At 40.5% G+C, this 22,560-nt stretch overlaps 2 long non-coding RNA genes across 2 annotated transcripts; one reads left to right on the top strand and one right to left on the bottom strand.

The window, feature by feature from the left end:
• Positions 1 to 1,106: 1,106 nt before the first annotated feature.
• On the bottom strand, positions 1,107 to 20,655 carry LOC111934835 (uncharacterized). Its single transcript, XR_002867428.2, has 3 exons — positions 20,286 to 20,655; positions 18,832 to 18,946; positions 1,107 to 5,361 (listed from the first exon to the last, which is right to left on the bottom strand). It is a non-coding gene; the product is annotated as an uncharacterized LOC111934835 (long non-coding RNA).
• On the top strand, positions 6,243 to 7,858 carry LOC111934834 (uncharacterized). Its single transcript, XR_002867426.2, has 2 exons — positions 6,243 to 6,360; positions 7,441 to 7,858. It is a non-coding gene; the product is annotated as an uncharacterized LOC111934834 (long non-coding RNA).
• Positions 20,656 to 22,560: the final 1,905 nt, after the last annotated feature.

Genomic DNA, 22,560 nt, shown 5'->3' with positions numbered 1-22,560 from the left:
TATTTATATGCTGGTTATGCAAGTGACTTCTTGTAAATTAGGCAGCCAAGCAATCATGTCATTAGGTAATACATGCATTTTGAAAAGCTAACTAAATACATATTTTTAGTGATTTGAATGAGAAAAGTTGTGTGACATTTACACAAGGAGGAGGAGATGGAGTTGTGGTCTCTGGATGGAAACTGTTATTATCCATATTAGCAATGAGAGATGTGGCATTTGGGCCAGAAATGGAAAAGTCTGCTCCTTCCATGGCTGGATTTTTATAACACATTCCTGCAGGAGCTAAAATTCCTCTTATCAGACGTCATAAACCCTGCTCTCACAATTCCTGCATCTGTGATATCCCATCTATTTTTGTGGAGACTTAACTGGGTGCACTTAAAGGCCATGGAATTTTCACCTCTAGGTGGGATAGGGATCCTTGTGTGATGAAAGGCAAAAACAGTCCAAGGAGAAAAAAACCTGGCAGAGGAAGGTGAAATAAAACCTCATTCTCTTCAGAATTAGATGAATCGATGAGATTATATTTGCAAAGGTAAGTACTGGGACTAAGACCTGTTCTTTAATCTTCCAGAAGAATGTGATGAGTGGGTGTTAATTACCATTCTACATGTTCTCTTCTGCTTGTAAGAGTTTGATAAGTAGAATGTTAACATTTGGTTTCCACTTACATTTTATTGTCCGCCCAGTTTCTCTGTTATTCACTCTTCTCTGATGTTTTTTTAACTGCTATATTTTTTTAAAAAGAGATACATGGTTTTCCTGTTGCCGGACAGCAGCTTAGATCAAGGCCAATATATATTTCCACATCATTTTATCTTATGGAATTAAATGGAACTGTACTGATAAATCTTTCTGATCTAAATACTTCACCTTGCAGAATGAAAATGCCTCCTTCAGTTCATAGATAGTAAATTTTTGCCACAAAAAAAAGTTGACCCAATAAAGTATTATATAGATAATATAGTTTACATCTCAACACGGGACAAACCTTAGCTTCACAGTTTGGACCTGTTGCAAATTATCAGGGAAGAAATAGGAAAAAAGCCATGTTTTCCCCAGAAATGGTACTTTACCAACATAGGAATAAACACACTCACATGTGCAGCATTAGCGACTGTTTTTAATTGCTCAAATGAAGGTAAAAGATTTAATTGCAAAGTTTGCTACAGATTTTTGCCATCTTTTAACCAACTTCATTTCCAAACATTTGTATTTATTGAAATGCAGAGGAAAAACAATAAAATAGAATCAAATGTAAAATAGATTTAAGGTCCAACTGGCTTTTTGATGTTCAAAATTATTTTACCTTATAAATTCTTTGATTTTTCTATTGCCTAGAAGGAACAAAGAAAGCCAGAATTCACAGTGAAAATTAGTTTCACTCAAGGACAGAATGATTTCAACAGAATTGGAAGCAGAAAATATTCCAGACAATATAATTGGCATCCGTGCCCATGGCAGAAGGGTTGGAGGCAGATGATGTTTAATATCAAGTAATTCCATAATCCTATGCTACAAATATTTCAGCAGCAGGTAAAAAGGTAAAAAGACACCTAATGATGTGTGCTTGAATTTTTTGAATCATCCACTTGTTGATTTAAATCAAAATGAAGTGTTTAAAGGAGCATCAGATGTTCAAGATTTGATTCACACAATGATTTGTGCACCACCAAAGCAGAGTGGGATCCAGTCACACTTTAGGTGTAGCTGGTGGTAAAGGCATGATGGGACATTCTGCTCCTCCCTGCCTGGTCTCCATCCTGCTGCCAAGAGTCTTCTCCAACATCCATCAGTGGGAATACAATCATGTGGATGATACAAAGGAAAATGAAGGCACCCCACACGCAAAGCCAAAAACTAAGAAAAAAATGGGGTTGGTAGCTGTAGGGATAGAGTGCACAAGGGAAGGGGAGGGACACAGAGCTGAGATAAATGAAACAAGGAAAGAAGGGAATAAATCTTCTCCTTTCAGCCTGGGTTGTCTTCTGCTTTCCCCTTCAGGCACTCAGGAGGGTGTGTGGCCCTCACCCCCATGCTGGCACAGAACCCTGGCCACGCTCAGCATCACAGGCAGGTGACAGTGCCAAGAGTCATCTGAGCTGGCTCCAGTGGCTCTGCCAATGTGGCTGCTCTGTCCCAGGGCCAAACACCTGCAAAGCCCCCTGCAGTGAGCAGCTGGGCCAAGGGATGGCTGGAATTCAGCTCCCAGCTTGTGGATCTTGTGGGATGTGACCCTCCCCATTCACCAGGGGAGCTGGGCAGATAGTCCTGGGCAGGGCAGATAGGAGTTGAATTTGGGCCTGTGACATCCCCACAGTTTGTTTGATGGTGAGTGCCCTGAGGCACCTCATTTTTAGGGAGCTCTAGGAGAGGCTTTTCTGCAAAAGGGTTGGAGTGGAGTCAAAATGAATAATAGCCTGTGCAGCCTCTGAGCACTGCTGGAGCCACTAAGTATTAACAAACAGAATTAACGTTTACAGGTTAAAGATCTGTTTGCTTGGTGGTTATTTTTCAGCATTAAACATAATTTATGGCTGGCTGATTTATGGACATGGAGTCATTTAAGATATTAAACAGCACCAAGTAGCTGCTTCATCGCTGCTGAGAAGCTCCAAGTCCTGGGCTCCCTGTGCCATCCCTCTGAAACAAAGGCCCCATTAATAAACTGCTCTGCACAGAACCAGAAAGGCCTGAGCATTGCGGCCTCCTCATTGCAGAGGTAATAGACTTAATAATGAACAAACCACACTGAAATTGTTTGAGGCTATTATTTTTAGTAATGTATGTGCCTCACTGGAGCTCTGCATGTGGTAAGCCCAGCTCAAGGAAAACATTCCATGGTTATTTACATCACAGTCTGTTCTATTTTTCTGTAAAAACACCCAGACAAAAGCTTCCAAAGGACAAGGTGCCCAGGTCAGAGCCAGTTATTATTTAAGAAAATATTGTTGGAATCAATGAGAAGTGGTGTAGTGGAAGGACAAACTGTGGCTGCAGTCTCTCATGGTTTCATTCCACATCTGTCTCTACAAGACACAACTCACACCCTTTCTCAGCCCTTTAGGGGTTACTTGAGTGGAATGATTTGGATGGGATGGGGGAGCAAAAAAATTGCTTGCATCAGGTTTTCTTATAGACCTAAAATTTTGGCAGGCATTATAGAAAACTTTGAAATTGCCAAATATTTCAGGGGAACTTGGGGTAAGTACTGAGCGAACTTTAATACACCTCCTGGGATCTGCATAAGGACTTAGTGTAGCTATTTGAAACCAAACTAAATATAGAGATTTTGCATAGTTCCAATTCCAAGTCAGACTGTGCTGGCAGATCAAGCTGGGTTCTCCTTTGGGCTCTCAGTTTTGTTTGAATCTGAAACTCTGAGCAAAACTCAGGAGATGCAAACACATGCAGACAGCTTCCCCCTGAAGTGCTAACTGACTTGTGAACCAAAACCCAGTTGAACTCCAGTCTATTTAAAATCCGTCAGGAGAACACTTAGCTAAGGACAAGTTTTTATTGCCTTACACACAGAAAAGGGAGATAAAATGGCAGCACAGCACCAACCACACAAAAGCATTTTTAGAGAACAATGAGAGTCTCCATCCTCCATACAATACATTTTGTTAGAGGGTGTCACATCATCTCCTTGAACATCTGTACAGCTCTGAAGAGTCTGGAAATGGATAGCAATAGGTCTTCCACAATCCAAATGAGATTATTTACACCTACCATGGTATGGTAGAATGGCTAGACACAAATTAAATTTAACGAATTCATATAATCTAAGCTGTGATTTCACCTGTGGACTTAGAACATTTCTAGAACCTCTGCACTTTCTACCTGCCTTCCTCATTCTTCTCCAAGACAACCCATTTTTAAAGAAATTTTGAGCAAAGAGCCTGCTGACCACCTTCCTTCTGCTCTGGGCTGCCAGACCTGTGATTTCCATGGTGATACTTCAGTGATAAACACAGACAAAAATGCTGCAACACTGTCAAAGCTCTCCTTAGAAAACAAAAATAATGTTTATAGTGAAAGCTGTTCATAGAAAACAGAAAAGAAAATATTTGAAATTAGGATGGTTTGACTGTGTGGCAGTTACACACAGCCTGGTGAGTAAGATGTACTGGCCAGTGCATGCAGGAGGTGATGAGGGTGAACACTTGGGCAGCACAGAAGTAATCTGTACAAGGCAGGTTCCCCCTGTGAGGAGGGGAAGGACAGAAGAGCCTGGCTCTTACTAAAGAGAACATCTGTCCAGTGACTGTCCAGTTCAGGCAGGTTAACAGCTGGGTGTGCAGGGTAATTAACATTTACAGGTGTGTTTGCTGTGTGTGTATGGAGCATTCACCTGTCAGCTCTGAGCCCTGGCTCCTTAGCTCTGTCCCCGTGGTCCTCCTGATCCCATGAAGCAACAGCTCATTTAACAAAGGCTGGACATCCCCCAAAGTACTCAGATGCACTAAACAGCTTTTAAAAAAGCTTATTTTGCGATGTAAAGAGTTGCAGCTATATAAATAAGCAATTTTCAGAGTCACCCAGAAGCAAAGACAGGCCAGAGGAAAAAGTGATGATGTAATAGCCGAGATAAATTTACTGGAGAAAAGTGATGCTGGGTCTGCAGGGGAAGCAGATGTACAATGGCCATGTCAAGAGATGGAACAGGAATGGCCAGTGTGGGACTTCTGAAAAATAATAAAAAAGAACCAGAATGGTTTGAGCCCAGCTTTAAGGTTCCTGCATTCCAGTCACTCTTTAGCAGTTCAGCAAACACACCACGGAAAGCACCTTGTCCTCTACCACCATGAGAGATTCCTTTCTCAGATGGAATCTATCTCCAGGGCCACAGTTCGAACCACATTTCTGATGAAGGGTCTTCAACCTTAAGAATTGTTACAAAGTTAAATTCATTCCCATCATAATTACCATGCCTGTGTTAACAGATGGGCAGCTGAGGTTGTGGGAGTATTATATGTTCAAGGTCACACAGGAAATCTAAGGCAGAGCCCTGGTAGGAACACAAGTCTCCAGAGCCCAGACCTAATGCTTGAAGCCCAAAGCTTCCCTCAAACAGCCCAGCTGGCAGCTCACTCATGGAGTACAGCAGGTAAGAGCTGACATTCCAAGTCCTTTCAGTTCATGTTATTAGCATAGAGCAGCAAAGACGCGTGCAGTGGAGTATTGGCAGCCAAAGGGATAAGTGATAATTGTAACCGAAAGTGTTTGTGTTTCTGGCCATCTGTTTGCAAATAATCCAAATTATTACTTTTAGGAGTGCTGGTTCTGCCTTAGCTGTGTTTCTGGGGTAGGGCAGCTCTCCTCCAGCAGTGGGTGGCTGAGAAAAACCAATTCCTTCTGGAAAAAAAACCAGAAAAAATTTTATATACTTCTAATTCATCCTACTGGTACAATACCAGACCTTTACATCCACAAGTTTCCTATTAAACAGAACCATAAAATCTGGAGGATAAGAAATATCAGAGCGCATTAAGAGAGCAAAGGTACAAATGACACACACAGACCTGAGCATGTGAATCTTTTGCTTTCTAAGGTTTAAATCTCTCCTGCTGTAATTACTGCAGAAGAAAACCAGCAGCACCCCTTTCCCTCCACATGCAAGGTACCTGCTCTGCTTTCCTCTCTCGGACACCCACACAAACAATTTAATTCCTACCAACCCAAAGTGCTTGAGTTTCCAGGCAGTGACAGGAATGAGCCCTGTCTTCTCACGTGCTCTGGGACAACAACAAGAGCTGCAGGAGAACACAGACCAGAGCAAGCAGGGATTGCTGCTCAGGAGATACAAGCCATGAAATCACTATTTCCAGGCACATGGAGCATGCAGGAGCTCAGGACCTCTGAACAACAAATCAATATGATTTCACAGAAGCCATTTATTGTTTGCATTACACACTTACTTATACATTCTAGAACTACTGTTCACATGATCACATGTCTTTTCATTGGTGCCCCTGTCCTGTTCACGCACTCTGCACACACACATTGGGGCACAGGATTGGTCACAGTCCAGGTGTTCAACTGCCCTCTGTTATCTGGCTCTTGTGGTCCTGTTTTTCAGCCTTTTCTTTCTTGTTTTTAGAATAGCTTATGTCTCAGCAACCTTGAGAAATTCCAGAGGGTCTGATAATAAACTCTAAATATGGTTTGGCTGGAGGACGTCATGGCCAAAGCTGTTCAGATACATTGCTACAGAGTGTCTTTCCCACTTGCAGCAGGAAAGGCAAAGAGAAGGGAGCTCCTCTCCACCCAGAGGAACGGGTCAGGGCTGAGGACGGCCTGAGGTTCAGCACCAAAGCTGAGGAAGAAAGGATGTCCCTCTGCCACTGAGTTTTGGTAGGAATTTGCTGTAAAACAAAACTCAGTCTAACTTTTCCTTTGGCTCTCACAGGTGTCCTCCATGGAATATTCCCTCCCTAAACTGCAAGTATTTTCCTCTACTGCACTAAGATACCTTCTACATATAAAAAGCCTATGAATTGAGTGGCAAAACAAGTTATACATTCTGATTTATTGTCTGCTTTGGCTCAAACCAACAGGACTATAGATTAAGGAGGGAAAAAACCCTGTGCTGTCTTTGTATTTATAACCTTGTCATTTAAACACTTGGCAGCCTTTCAGCTGCTCCATATGGTCACTGTATTAAGCTTTACCATAAAAGGAACTAAGCAGCGAAGTCGAAAGAAAGCTGATATTTTATGGCTTAAAAGTCTGGCAGGAAAAATAATAATCAAGACAAATTCTCAATAATGGCCATTTGTGGTACCTCAGGAACTTTAAAGGCTTTGTAATAAAACACTGTCATCCTTAAACTCTGCTGGCAGACTGTCTTCAGACAAGAGGGCTTGGAATACACACATCAAGGCTACTGGTAACCTTGTGTCTCACAGAAACAGGATTTTTTTTTCAGGAGGTGACATCAGAAGGAGACAAATTTAGAATTTAGAAACTGGGAAAATTCTGTGCTATTGAAAGGATAGAATAAAGGCAAAAAAATAAAATCCTCTGGAAGAAAGTTTGGAAATGGGTGGTAATGGTTCTTCCACAATCCTAATGTGAGAATTTATATTTACCAGAGTATTATAATATGAAGACAAACTAAATGTAAAAAATTCCCATCACAAATGCACTGTTAGGTGTATTTCTGTACACATTTGCAGTTGATGTGTCAGCACCTGTCTGCAGATGAGACATCTCTTCCCCTAAACTGCTCTTTTTTGGCAGAATTCAGAGTAAATGCCCTGCTAAAGTAAATAATGAGAAAACCAAACTACTCAGGCTGAAGCTCAATCTTCCATCACTAAACTTGTGTCAGCTTTGCAGGTTTAGAAGTTCATGGTTGTTATTAAGGAGTTGAACATTTTTTTGTTCTTTGAGACAAAAAATATTTATCATTGGCTAATTTTTTTATCACAGGGTTTTCCTCTGAAATACACCCCAGCTATTGACAAGAGGCAGCTGAAACAACTCCCACAGAAGCATCTCCTCACAGCCCCGTGGCACCTCCCAGGAACAGGAACCCTCATCTGTGGAGAACAAATCAGAACTGTCCCCCCCCATGAACCTTCTCACTTTCAGATTAGAATCAAAAATACCACACACCACACTTCCTATTTCTAAACATCATCTGTGACTATTTGCAATGTAAATAATCTTCAGTAGGAAAAATTGCTTATCCTGCGCAATAATCCTTTGCTTCCCCTGGAGAAACTGGGTCTGGATATGGCCCTGACACTGCACATGCAGAAAATAAATAAATTTTTGTGCAGTATCTTCATTTGGGGGTGGAGAGAGAGGGGGCATAATTAAATTAATAAAAAAAAAATCAAAAATCCTTTTGAACTCAGTATTTTTCCTTGCTGTGAAGCCCCCAGAATGTTTCCCATTATTTTCTCTTGTTACCCACAGTGCAAATGAGGAGCTGAAATATCAAATTGCCCTACTGTGTTGGACCAGAGCTACCCAAATCCTGATATTCAATATTCCCAAATTCTATACATACATGTTCCAGTCATATTTTGACAATCTCACCAGGAAACAGAGGCAATCAGCCACCACCTACTGTCAGAGGAGAATTCACATTTTACATTAATAAACATACAATTCAGAAGATTACTATCTATAACAACAAAACTTCTGGCTTGTTGCATATAAAAGATTCACAGAAGATAACAGTTCTCCCATAACTCCAACAAATTCCAGTTGCTTTGCTAACTACTGCCCTCTTCTATGCTTTGGAATATTAATTTTCTTGTATGAAATGTCCAATTATGTCTAATTATCCTTCAGGATAATCTCTGCTACTCTTTTGGATCACTCAGGGTATTGCTAAGCGGAGTGATCTTTCCTGAGAAACTTCTGAACTATTTACATGCACAAAAAGAAATTCCCAATGGAATTCATCTGGTCTATATTAATCAAAGAATCCATTTCTGTAAACATTTGCACATACTTTTTTTCAGTGTGATTATGGGATACTATGAGTGAACAAACCGGTTTGGATTAGAAAATCACCACCATCATCTCCTGCTCGTGAAATGGCTCTGCAAAAATCAGTCTGTGCTATTGCCTAGTAAGGAATCCTTAGGTAAATATCACTCCAAGGCTTTATTGTGGGGTGGGCTACAGAATCCTGGAATGGCTTAGGTTGTTAAAGACCTCCAAAAATCCTCTTGTCCCAAGCCCTGCCCTGGGCAGGGGCAGCTCCCACCAGCCCAGGTTGTTCAGTGCAACCCCCTGAGCACAGCCTGTGAACAGATATTTATGCCTGTGGCTGATTGACCATTTCAAAGGAAATACCCAAAAATTAAAACAAATCAAATCAAATCAATCCAAACTTAAGTCATGGGTGCAGCAGAGAAAGCAGAACTGACAGACTGGAAACCTTACTAGTACTTATGCATGTTTCATTTGTCTTTGGCATGCCAAAACACTTGGGAGTAAATTGTTGTTTTAAATACTTGTATATTCTGAAATTCAAAGTAACTCATCAATGAAACATGAAGTTTGTCAGTACTCTCATTACCTTTGTGCTCAAAAAATTCATAAATAAATAAATAAATACACCTCCTTGATGTTAAATGTTTATCCGTCTTGCTTTTTTTTTGACAATGATTTGATAGTACATTAGTAATGAAAGGTGGAAAATAATCAGAATCTTAGCAAAAATGCTTAATTCATGAGACGAACACACAAAAGAGTTGCAGTAATTAATAGAAATTCAATGTCTTATCAGATTATCGCTGCAAGTCCCTGTCTTTCTCAGCTGGATCCAGGAAATATTTAAAAGACATAACACACAAAATAATTCATGAGCTTGTACTTTTTCTGAAGGCATGAGGATGTGGCTGCACTTTCAAACTTGTGTCATTTTTTGGTGCAATTAATCTGCTTTCCAAAAGTTGCTGGTTTTGAGACCAATGCCCTATTGTTGACTTATATAGATAATCCTAGGCTGCATTGGGACAAAAGAATTATGCACATATTTTCGTTTAGCTTGGGTGTGGACACATTTCTATTCCATTTATAAAACCCCAAAATGCATCCAGCTTCTGCCTCACTTTTATCAGAGGGCCTTTTGCTTGTGGGCAAACCCTGGTTGATGTATTTGACAAAACTGAGTAGGAGTTCAGCTGTTGGTGTGACAGAATAAAGCACTGAAAAGTTTTCACTGTGGTCTTAGCACTAAACTTGCTGCTACGAAATCAGTTTACAGGCCGCAATTTTGACCATGTGAGGAACTCTAAATGAGATATGACATTTATTACTGAAACAGGATGCAAAGTGTGATTTCCTTTCCCAAATACTATCTTAAAACATAGATAATATGTTATGCCAGGAAATGTATAATATGTTATACATGCATAGATATCTCCCAAACATCAGAAGTAAACTTTAAAATAACCTCTCAAATTGAACCAGCCAGGCTGAGAAAACACTGGGAAAATCTTACTGCATCTGCTCATGTGAATATTTTTTGGTATGGGAGAGCTCAAGGCAATTAAACATGCTGATTCTGACCATGAAGATGAAATTACTGACATTAAAGCTAAATCTTAATGCACTTAATACTTTAAAACCAGTGCTGCCACATAATGGCATGCAGTGACAAGTGACACATACATGTGTCATGTCTGGGGAGTTTCCCTGTTCACATTTGCTCTTTCCATTTATAAAACCCCCAATTTCCTCCCCATGAACCTTGGTTTATCTTGAAAGCACTGTCCAAACAGTAACACCCAATATACCTGTACTGTAGCTGTGAAATACCAGGAGGTTATAAACCAGAAACACTGTGAGAGTTTTCTTTCAAAGGTTGTACTGACCATGTTTGATTCTTCATGGAAATAAACACTTGAAAATGCATGTCTTCATTAAAATATTAAATTATCTTAAATTAAAATTAGCTTATAATTCTGTATTCACCCCTTTAGACACAGCAGTTCTCTCCATATTGACAGAACAGCAGATTTTAGATTATTTTCTGCAAAGAAGAGTGAGTGTGGCAAGTGCCTGACTTTCCCACAACCTGGACAAAAATAGCTTTCCCCTTAAGCAGCACACTTCCCAGCATGGAATTGCAAAGAGAGGTAGTTAAAATGGGGAGAAAATCCTTCACCACTCTTTTCTCAGCACAGCTTTGCCTTCTGGAAGCAAAGATCTGGGGGTCTCCCTACTCAATTACACAACACAAATCTCCTAAAGTCTGCAAACTTTGTACTAAGGAAATGCTAGATTTGAAGCTGTTACAGTTAAATGAATAAGACAAAATCTGATGAGTGCAGATCATTCTTGTACATCAGCTCCAGAATGGTAAATTGTACTTACCATAAATAAAAAACAAATGAGTGACAAATTGCCCAGAAGACTTTGAAAAAGTGTTTGATAAGTGGTGTATTTTGGTTATTTTTGTCCTGCAATACTTGAAGAAAATATTATACACTGAGATGCCAAAAGCTGAGGACCACACTCTGACTGGACACTGAGTGGCAAACAGGAAAAATGCTGGACAGTCCCAGTGCTGGGATTGATACCAGAGGTTAGGCAGAGCAGATGGGAGGTAACTGAGACCTGTACCAGTTTGGTTTGTACAGAATCAGTAAATCTCTTCTGCTATCTCCCCTTCCTCAGACTGGATCTACAGTAACAACCCCTGTTGGGAACTGCTTTCATAGAAACCTTATTTCTTGTGAAGATGTTGAAGATAACTTAAATTGTCTCTTACCCAGAGGCTCTTAAATGCAATCAATATCTACTAACACCATGAGCTATTAATCAAAGAGGGGTGACATATTCTTATTTGACCTTTATGAGCAAACCCTCTTACTGATGATACTTTACTGCTTAACACTACCATTTTGTTCCGACATTATTCATCTTTGGAGAAACTACAAGCCCACAGAAATCAATGGCATAAAGGACAGAATTTCACCCTTGAGGTATGGATTCAGGATTATGCAACGCAAGCTTGCAACACCTGCAGGTTTATAAGCAGGGAAGCTGCATTTATGTGTTAACCCAACACATATATTGACACTGAGCAGCTATTTCTGATCCTTCATTGTTCCCTGGCAGGGTGGGCAGGCCCTGGCACAGGGTGCCCAGAGCAGCTGGGGCTGCCCCTGGATCCCTGGCAGTGCCCAAGGCCAGGTTGGACACTGGGGCTGGAGCAGTCTGGGACAGTGGAAGGTGTCACTGCCATGGCAGGGGTGGCACTGGATGGATTTAAGATCCCTTCTCACCCAGGCCTCTGTGGCCTCACGAAGTGATAATGTGATGCTCAGATTTCATTCCTGCACCTCAAATTAAAATACCTGTTCACCTGTGTGGGCATATCCCTGTCTGCTGAGGAGCAGCCAAGAGCAGGAGCACTGCAGCTCTGAAGCCAATACCTTGTAACACCATGAAAATTAAAACACAGATTTTAATGGAATATAAATATTGTCCATAAGAGATGGGAAGATATAATGTATTGTTTTATACCAAGCTGTTAAATATAATTCAGAGTAATATATCTTCAGCTGTAGAGGGTGTTTACACTTGTTATATCATCACAAATAAAACAATGAGCTCATCAACTAGTGTTTAGTGGCTTAGCATCTTAAGTACATTTTACTTAAGTAATCCAGTAAGGGAGAAGACCAGCTATTATGTCTTTTATACATGGGGAACAAAACATATCTCTGTAAAGCAATGTGCCCCAGCTTCTCAGATGATCACTGATTCTGAAGTAACTGGTCCCTTACATGTAGAAATTGTATCATTTTTAAGTTAGACAAATGCTAAAAAAATTCTTATACTTCAGTTTTAGAATCAGACACTTTGCCATTTTTCCCCCTGCATTTATACACAGCACACTTATTTAATATGTAAAGATTGTGTAAAACAGGGTCAAATTTTATTCTTGGATGTGTATGAACTTTTCCATGGGTGAAAATGGTGTGGAAAGCATATAAATGTCAGGGGAGCCTGTGGGAAATACACTGCAATAATAGTCATAGGGTCAGTCAAAAAACATAGAGTTATGGAACAGCTTGGGTTGGAAGGGTCAGAATCAGAGAATCACAGAATATTCCAAGTTGGAAGGGATCAAGTCCAACCCGTGGACTTGACAGTCACTCTGACAGTCTCACCCTGTGCCTGAGAGATGAACTGAACTGAAAATAAAGGAGAAAAGGGAGAAAATCAGCTAATTCATGGAAGAATGATACCTGCTGTTTGCAATGAATATTACAATGAATTGTGCAAATCCAGAACCACCTTATCCCAAATTTTACAGTGGTTCCAACACTCTGCAAACTTCCTGTCTTTTACCTGCTGAGCACAACTGGAACGACTCATTCTGTGCATCCACTTGACTCAAATCTCTCATATCTTTCTAGCTCTTTAAGAAATTTGGGCCTCCTTGGTTTTCTGCTTACAAACAGATAATTCCACCCACTCCACATCTTCATTGGGAGAACAAAGCACTCCAGAGTGCTATAGGTGTCCCTGCCAAAACAATTAATCCTCCTGTGCTAACGACATCGCCTGGTGTTTGCACCAGCCTTTGGCAGAGCTGCAGCACCTGATGGATTGCAGCAACACACGCATGTCCAGGAACTCTGCACTGCAACAGATGGCAGGGAAAAGGTGAAGCTGAGGAAATTCCAGCCTCCAGAGGTTCCTTTGGACACCTGGAAGCTGCTGTGGTGGGGAGTATCTGCTGAATCTGCACACATCCAGGTCCCTCTGCTTGAGGACACATTTGGAGCACTCCCCCATTTGTCACCACCCCTGGATTTGGTGACAGACTGCACTGAGGGCACAGCTCAAACCCTCCTCACTTGGCCACTACAGTTTATTAAAACATGTCAGTTAAACCATCCAATGGACAAAACAGTGGGAATTTTACAGCACTGTCTCATATTACGCCCTGAGCTCTTTTATTTCCATATTGAAACTCTCAAGGTAAATGCAGGGAGAAGAATAACCAAGCATATAAACAAATAACGTCTTCTATAGCCACAAATAGATTGCATCCCTAAAGCTGAATTACTCTGCATCCTATTCTGGATTATTTTATGCAATTACTTTGTTGCTTACCAGTGTGATAACACTGGGGTAGGCTTTCAACCTTTCAAAATTAGTCAAATTATGCAAAAATATTTTTTGGAGAATAGCAAATGATTTAATAATCCACACATAATAGTAGTAGTAAAAATTGTGGTAGGCCTGTAATTGAGCAAATGGAGAAGCTGATGGAAAGACAAGATAACAAAGGAGAAATAATGCTGGAAAAATTGTTTCACTTTGACTCCATATGGCAGAAAGAGCTTGAGAAGCCCAGGGTTTCATGTGCAGTTAGTCTCAAAAATGAAAGATTCGAATATAATAAAAAGACATTACATAACACATGGCTAGAAAGAAATTGAAAAAGACAGGAATATTCCACCTATACTGTCATTCTTTAAAATTACTGCTATCAATTTTGGGAAACTTGCTCAAGAAGTTGTTCTTCTCCACAGAAGCAAAGTGTCTAAAAGGGCATGACATCCTTCATCTGGTGAGAGCAATTTGAAGAGTTATTGAGGATTTAAAAATTATAAAATAAAGGTGCCTGATTAGAGGTGACATATTGGATTCTGGAAAACAATAATGAAATTTACTGTGGACAGTATTGTGCCAAATAAAAGTTATTTTTTATAACTTTTATATTTGTATTTCATATTAAAATGTAAAAACTCCTCCTTTCATATCTTCCTTTAAAATGTCCAGTTGTCTTTATGACTTTATTTTTTTAATAGAATGGATCAATGTTTTATGGCACTAGGGGCCAGATCCTTCTCTCTTTTCATAAATAATGCCATTATTTTGAAGGGACATTTTTAATGTAATGCAAATATACCACAGATGAGCCATCACAAAGGCTGCCTTGGAATATTTGTATTGTCTTTCTGCTGAAGAGTCTGAAGCCAGTTTTTGCTATCCCCAAACCTTTCAGAGCTTTGACTTCAATTTGCAAACCAGATAACTTTGCTGAAAAAAATAATCATCAGTGTGCTTGCTTGGACAGGACACAGGAAAAGGGAGGGAATGAGGGGCACTTGCCAGGGATGGTGTCAATAGTAATGGTTTGTAGCCAAATCCTTCCCCTACACCCTCAGTGGCATTAACTCCCCTGAAATAAAGGAAAAAAAATGCGTGCAGTTGTGAAACGGTGCGGTGTTCGAGTTCCAGTTTGTGCACCACGTCCTGGGCATACAGATGAGAATCTGCTCTGATGCCAGTGCTGTAAGAGGGCTGCAGCAATGCTCTCCAGGGAACCAGGGATTCTTCAGCTATGCCCATGCTGTCATTGTAAGTCTGGCTTGGGCCTCTCTAATTAAAAATGCCACTTCTCCAACTCTTCCAAGCTGCACATGCTCACTGGACACTGCCACGCTGAGATGCTCTGCCCTTGCTGGTTTGGACAGGCACTGTAGGCTTCAGTTCCCCCAGGATGTTTCCCCAGTTCCAGGAACAAGTTATTTTTGCAGTTATTCCTATGTATGATGACAGCAAAAAGAGCTTTCAGGTTGATCCTCTTCTAACCTGATATAACAAGAATTAACGCACTGTGCAACTTGTTCTGTGGACTTCAGGTCTCATATGGCATAGAAATGTCAGGAAGCACTTCCTCTGCAGCCACAGTTATGTAATGACTTGACTGTGGCACCTGCTCCAGCATGGAAAATGTGCTGTGGCTCTTTGAGAGCTGCTCTCTGCGCTCCCTAAAGGGAGCAGACACATCACCCTCCATGTAATTTCTGCGCTGGAAGTGCAATATGGGGCTCCCTTCACTGAAGCAGGGCTGGCACATTCCACTGGGGGATGAAATAATGGTGTGGATTCAACATTTGATGTGTCTCAGCTTTAAAGGAAGGGATTGCTTTGATAGCAGCAGGGAGAAGTAAGAAATGACCCTTTAAACACCAATTTTTCCTGTACCTGAAGGTTGAAGCATTGCATGTGATGGATTTGCCAGAAGCACCCCTGGTTAAACACTGCAGAAACTATTTGACTACTTTTAAATGACACTGAGGACCTAAACAAGCAAAAACATTCTAAAAACATCCAACCATATGAAACAACTCAAATATCTGACTTCTCTTCTGATATTTGTGTAAACAGGCATGAAAAGAAAAAAAAAAACCCTCACAAGTCTACTCTCTCCCCACTCCAAATAAATGCATTGTCTGAATTTTAAATGCAAAGTACACATCGGGTCTTCAGGTGGATTCTGTGAGAATGGAAGAGCCATGCTCTGTGGCTAACACACAGTGAAAGTCACTTTACGGACACTCATTATCACTGAGATGATTCTGAGCCAAAGAATCCAGGATTATAATGTTGGATATTTTGTGTGACTTAATTCAAGCAAAGACTTGCACATATAAACTTCAAGTGGTGGTGCATGTTACAACTGCTAGATCCTGTACAGGATAACTTTATCCTGTTTTATCTTTTTTTATAATAGAGATATTTTTATCTTTTTTTTGTAATAGAGATATTTTTATCTTTAACTTTATTCTGCTGTTTATGCACTAAAAACCTTCCTGAATGCTGGTTGCAATAATACTGCTCAAATCTCACCCATTTGTGATAGAATGGGAGAAAAAGAATGAAAAGCAAGTAGACAAAATTATGCAATATATAAAGTAATAAAGCAGGTGTTTTATTCACTTTTCCTTCACGGTGACCCTGCCCTGATAAACTCACTGATGTATGTTATGAGTAGCACTTCAGTCCAGCTTGACCACAGCTGGGAGATGTGGCACCAGGTGTTTGTACCTGCTGCATAAGCACTCACAGGGATTTTGTACACCATATTTATTCTCTGCTGCTTCACAAGGAATGGTTTTCAAGCCCCCTGGCACCAGTGACCACAATAAATCCTCTCCAAATCACTGACAGCAGCAGAGGCAGTGCTGGCACATCCATCCCCCAAATGAAGCAATAAGAAAGTTTGGGTTCCCTATAGGAATCAGAGACAGCTTGTTTGGGCTGGTGCTGTATGAGCAATGGAAACACAATATCTGCTAATACAGCAAGGGATTCCCAGAGCTCTCGCTGCAGAGGAGATGCTTAGGGGCAAAGGGTTTGTTAAAATTCAGTGTCACAATTGCTCTCTTCACAAAATCATGTCAAACAGAAAGACCTTGACAAATGAGAGGGCTGTGACTCACCAGTGGTGTGATGTTTGACAAGGGAAAGTGCTGGATTCTGCACCTGGGATGGGGCACCTGGGTGTATGAACAGACTGGGGATGGGAGGCTGGGGAGTGGCCATGGGAAGGGACCTGGGGGTTCTGGTGGATGGCCAGGTGGATCTGAGTCAGCAGAACATGCTTCCCAGGGAATGGGCACAGCCCCGAGGCTGCAGAGCTCCAGAAGCCTTTGGACACTGCTCCCAGCTATGCACAGGCTGGGTTTTTGGGCTGTCTGTGCAGCGACAGGAGTTGGATCAATGATCCTTGTGGGTCCTTTCCCACTCAGGACACTCTGTGATTCTACTGCACCAAATATTGCCTTCTTTCAGATATATTCTCTGACAAGATATTCCTTAGAAATAAAACACTACTCAGACGATTTTGGAAAGCCCAGTATAAAGCTGCCTGCAGCTGCAGCGATCCTGGTGATAGCCCTTAGTGACAGCATTGTTCAAGCACTTGCAATGACACAGGGCATAATTTAAAGCAACTAACAATTTAGGGATGTCCTTTACTGGTTAACAGGCAATGCTTAGACATCTGGAAAACTCCCTCATCCCACCACAAGTGTTTCCAAGTCCAGCTACTAATGATGGACAGGAAAGAACAGTAATCCTGCTAATGGCATTTGATTACATTTTCAGATTCTTTGTTAAACCATACTGAGCAAATAAAGCTGTGCAAATCTCTTCAGTCTACAGTTGAACTGCATGTTTTTTATGTAAAGTTATTATAATAAAATTCATTAGTTGCCGTTTTGATAATGCATCAACACAATGGATTTTGCATGTCAGCATCACACAGGTGTGTGGTAGAAATACCTTCTCGTCTTTTTGTTCACTGGATGCAAAAGATCACAAATGCCTTACTTATGAACTGCTTCACACAGACTTGGATTTAATACCTTGAAACAAGAGAACTGGCCAATAGCATTCAGTAAGTTAAATAGCCATGAGTCACCAAAGGAGAGCAGTTGGAGATTTTCTGGTCTAGCACACACTATTATTCAATGAAGAAAAACTCCAAAGCAACAAAGATTTGAAAAGATATTGAGGTTTTGTTTTGTTTTTCCCAACTATACTTGGATTTTAGAATCCCAGAATTATTTGGGTTGGAAGGGACATTAAAGCTTATGCAGTCCCACCCCTGCCATGGCAGGGACACCTCCCACTGTCCCAGGCTGCTCCAGCCCCAATGTCCAACCTGGCCTTGGGCACTGCCAGGGATCCAGGGGCAGCCCCAGCTGCTCTGGGCACTCTGAGAATTTACATTATTTACCTAGATATGGATCTGACCACAAAAGTCAGTGACCACCTGAAGTTTGGAAGATACTTTTTTCCCCTGGACTGGAAACCCACACTAACAGGCTGGCATCATACTGTGAAGACGTTTAGAAAAACTATTTTAACAGCTGCAATACACTGAGCTTAAAATTATTAACCTTGCAAACAGCAGAACACATGCAAAGTGCACCCTGAACACCACAAGCAATAAAGCAGCTACCTTTGCATAATATCATAGAGTCATTAAGTTTGGAAGAGATCTCCAAATCCATCAAGTCCAACCTTTGACTGATTGCCACCATGCCCACTAAACCATATCACAAAGTGACATCAAGGGTTTTAATACAATTCTTTAGAATAGTAAGAAAGAAGAGCTCATAAATATGTTCATTATTCTAACTTGAAAAAATAAAAGGAAATTTCCTTCCTAAAAGCAAATATTATAATAATTATAAGTATTATATTGATAATTTAATAATTGCTCATAATTAATCTGTGGCAGACAAGCTACAGTTTTTGAGCAAAGTTATGTAGTTAAACAAAGAGAACATTTATCTCATCTGTTACTGCCATTGAGGATAAACTTACAAACTTTACTTCAGCTTCAGTGCTGGTTGTATTTCGAACCCAGCTAATTCAGGTAAAAAACATTGTCTATTTTGGTTTATGATTTGAGCATCTTCTCATTCAGAAATAAATATTACATAATCTCAGAAATTAAACTGGTTTTTACAGATAGTATTTACCCCTGGGGAATGCTGCAGTTTAAGAGACTGTTCATAATTTCATGTTTACCTGAATTACTATTTCTCCATAAAAATAGCTGGAAAGTCCATGGTACTATGATAATGCAGCCGCAATTCCTCATGAAGATGTCAGGAGGCGAAGTTTCCACTAGAAATGAAAAAGCCTGAAGGAAAAGAAAAGGGAATAGAAATTAATTTTGCATAAGCCATTCTTGCTGTACCTGGATTTCCCCTTCCCACTCAGAGGTGACCATACAACTCTGCCATTCCTCAACATGTGTGTTGAAGGTTTTTAGAATTCTGACCCAGAATCCCTGCCCAGATGCTGGGGTGTGATGGAGGTTAATAAAAAACGAAAACACTGCTCAAAAACAGATGTTTGGAATTTGAAGCACAAATATAGCTGACACACAGCAGATAAGCCCAGATTTCAGCAAGTCTAAGGGATAAGAGAAAAACATTCCCCCTTTAATCTGATTTGGTTTGCTCACTAGTATTTAGATAAGATAAAAGCATGAGAGATCAGGATCTTTTGAGGGATAAATCAGTGGCTTTGTATTTTCTCCTAAAATACTCGGAGCATCTGTGTATCCAATAGAAGGCAAATCTCATATAGAATAGGGATTCCAAGATTCACTACCAAATGCTTCTTTAAAAAATAAGGCGGCTAGCAATAATTCTGTATAGAGCTGAGTTTCAATGACTTTTCATGCAAATCATGCAACTAATTAGAACCCCCTGGTATATATAGAGATTGCAAAATTTTGGGGATGGCTCATGGACAAGAACAGGCCACAGCCATCAATAAGAAGTCCCGCTTCAAGTAGTCACTGCATTTCCAGGATACAAGAGAAAAATAACCTCCAAAAGTGAATAATTACCAATTAAAGTGGTAAATAATAAACTTTGTGTCAATGTTCATATCAGTCCCCTTCACACAGAGTACTTCTGCCACTTGCTAAACGAAAAAGTAATTAACAGCAATGATGGGCTCTGCCAGGGAACATCTTATTTTATCAATACTAATAAGTGTTCAAGATTATCAACACTGACTTTAAAAATGAGTAAAGAGACACATCAACACCATGCACAATTCATACAAATGAAATGAGATTTGGGTAATTACTCACTGGAGAGGCCTAAACAAAGATTTGCTCATGGTGTGGAGCATGACAAGTAAAAGTGAGCTTCTAAAATACTGATAATGGGAGAGCATTAAACTCGGTTTCAGCAAACGGGAGAGGAGGAACTGATTTCTGTCCCACTCACTTTTGAGTAGCGCCTTTGCAGATTTACTTTTAATTTTTAATGATGATCATACAATCTGCAAAATTATTGTACAGAAAACTCCATGACATGGTGTCATGGAGTTACTTTACCTTTAAGGGATTTGGAGTTGCTGGGAGCTGCCTGGAGTCTTTTCTACTGACCAATTATCGGTCATTGCTGAGAATTGACAGCAGTTTAGGCCATTGAAAAGTAAGATCAACTTGTGAACCCTACCTTAAAGTGTAAAAGCAGAGCTCTCTGGGTTCTCTTTGTTTCCTGGCTGTGGAGGGTAGCGGAGCTCCAGGCCTCCCGTCCCTGCCCAGGCCATGCGGCCGGGCGGGGATGGGGCCGGGCCTGCCCCGTCTCCCGGCCGGGAGATGGGGGGGCCTGGGGAAGGTTTTCCTCGGGCCCGGGCCGAGCCGATCTCTGGCTCGGCTGCAGGTTTTGCTGTAACTAAATTCACTAGAAACTGCCGAGTGAAGAAGGAGAGAAGCTCAGGACCTGCAGCAAGCGGAGACAGCCACACTCTCCATAGCAGCTATGAAGAACTTTCCATCGCAGACGGCTCCAGCTCCTGTTCGACAGAGATCACCGAACCATCTACAAAAGCCTGGGCAAGATTTTAGCTCTTTCATTACCCAGATGAGACTTGCGGATTAATCTTTTTATCCAGAGAGAGAAAAAGAGAGTGATCAACATGAAAAGAGACTTTATAAACTACCAGTAACAGGAAAGAAAAGAAACTTCAGGAAAGGTAGAGAATTAAGAAGATGCTTTAATTAAGCTGAAATATCTTTCTGTTAAAACTATGGAGATGGACAATGAAGTCCTGAAAAGAACTCCTTTAATTCATGATACAGGATCTAGAGAGGAATAAAGTGTTCAAAGTGTAAATTTGAGTAAAAAGTAGAGTAATTATGGTATAGGGAAGTGCTGGGAGATTTGAAGCCTTGAGAGGCAATGAGAAAACTGTTTTCTGGTGAAGCTCACAGAAACAGATGAAGAAGACTTTTTTGCCTTTGAATAACTTATCCTTAAAAATGCTATCTCTAGACTCATGGCCCATACACACTTCAAAGTGATGTGAAAATGGGAGGAGCGGGCTCTAATAATAGCAGCTCTGGACAGCTAACATTAGGGCAATGGAAAACTATAACAAAATAGTTTTCTTGTGAGAAACTCCATAAATTAACAGGAAGAAACTTCTGTTTCTCTATAAAGACTGGTGAAAAGACTGTAGCAAGAATTGGGACTGTTTTAACCATCAAAGTTCCAAAGTTTTTGTCTCTGTTGTCATGTGAACAAGGGAATAGTGGGTAGATAGGGGATGGAAAGGTTTTTCTGGAAGTTTATTCTGGTGTTCTTATTGTTGTAGTTTGTCAATAAACTTGCTTTTTTTTTTTTTTTCCCTTTTAAGTTGTATGCCTGTTTTGCTCTTGTTCTAATCCATATCTCACAGCAAGAAATAAGTAATTTTCTTAGTTATTGGTTTAAAACCACAACACATGGAATTCAGAATTTGGGACATTGATGGATATAAAGACTACTAGTTATCTCTCTATGTGCTAAGGGAATGCTCAGGAATTGCATTTTTACAATTATCAGTAGAGGATACTGTAGAGAGCAGGAGTAGCATCAAGGGCTGTGTGAGCAGTATCTCTGTGTAGTTTTCCATTACTTAAAAAAATCCAAGGAAATAAGGATAATGAATCATTCAAAGCAATACATGGATGTAACACCAATGCCACTGATACTTGCACGGGTACATGGTACAGAATCGCCACTGTAGGAGAGAACACTCCTCAAATTCCACAGGTCCAGGCAGATCAATAAAAGAGAATATTTTCAATATTCTCTGCACTACAGTGGTGTTTTATGGAGAGAAAGTGGCAGGATTTTATGGGTGGCCAATATAAATATTTCATATTGAGGCATTCCGTAAATTACAAGAAAAATAGGGACGCTCAGAAGTTCAGCCTAATCTCTTCCAGGGGTGGTGATTTCACCACTGCCCTGGGCAGCCTGTTCCAATGCCTGACAACCTTTCGGGTGAAGAAATGTTTCCTAATAAATAATCAAAACCGCCCTGACAGAACTTGATCCCGTTTCCTCTCATCCTGTCGAGATGGAAGTAAGGTGATAAGTTTGAAATCAGAGTCTAACTTAAAATCATAATCTGCTCGAGGTCTGACCCCAAACCAGCCAAGGCCAAGTCAGAAGCTGTCTCTCAGGAGGTTTTGCAGCCCAAATGAGGTGTGAATGGCTGGACTTGTTGATCTTACAGGCCTTTTCCAAACTTTAAGATTCTATGACTCTAAAATCTAGAGTGTCCATTCTCATCTCTGCTCTGTTCTGCCTGGGATCATCAACAGAAAAACCTGAAGTGAACCTTCTAATGAGTATTTTGCTCCTTCACTCATGTCATGATCTAGTTCTTATCTGCATTATTTATTTAGATGCTTCTTGCCAGCATTTCTTGTCTGTCAAGGGCAGATTTCTGACAGGTTTC

The sequence above is a fragment of the Cyanistes caeruleus genome, chromosome 12 (genome assembly GCF_971803275.1).
Source record: "Cyanistes caeruleus chromosome 12, bCyaCae1.hap1.1, whole genome shotgun sequence".
Classification (NCBI taxonomy): Eukaryota; Metazoa; Chordata; class Aves; order Passeriformes; family Paridae; genus Cyanistes; species Cyanistes caeruleus.
The sequence above is the reverse complement of the archived record's forward strand: the minus strand, read 5'-3'. Positions and strand labels throughout refer to the sequence as shown.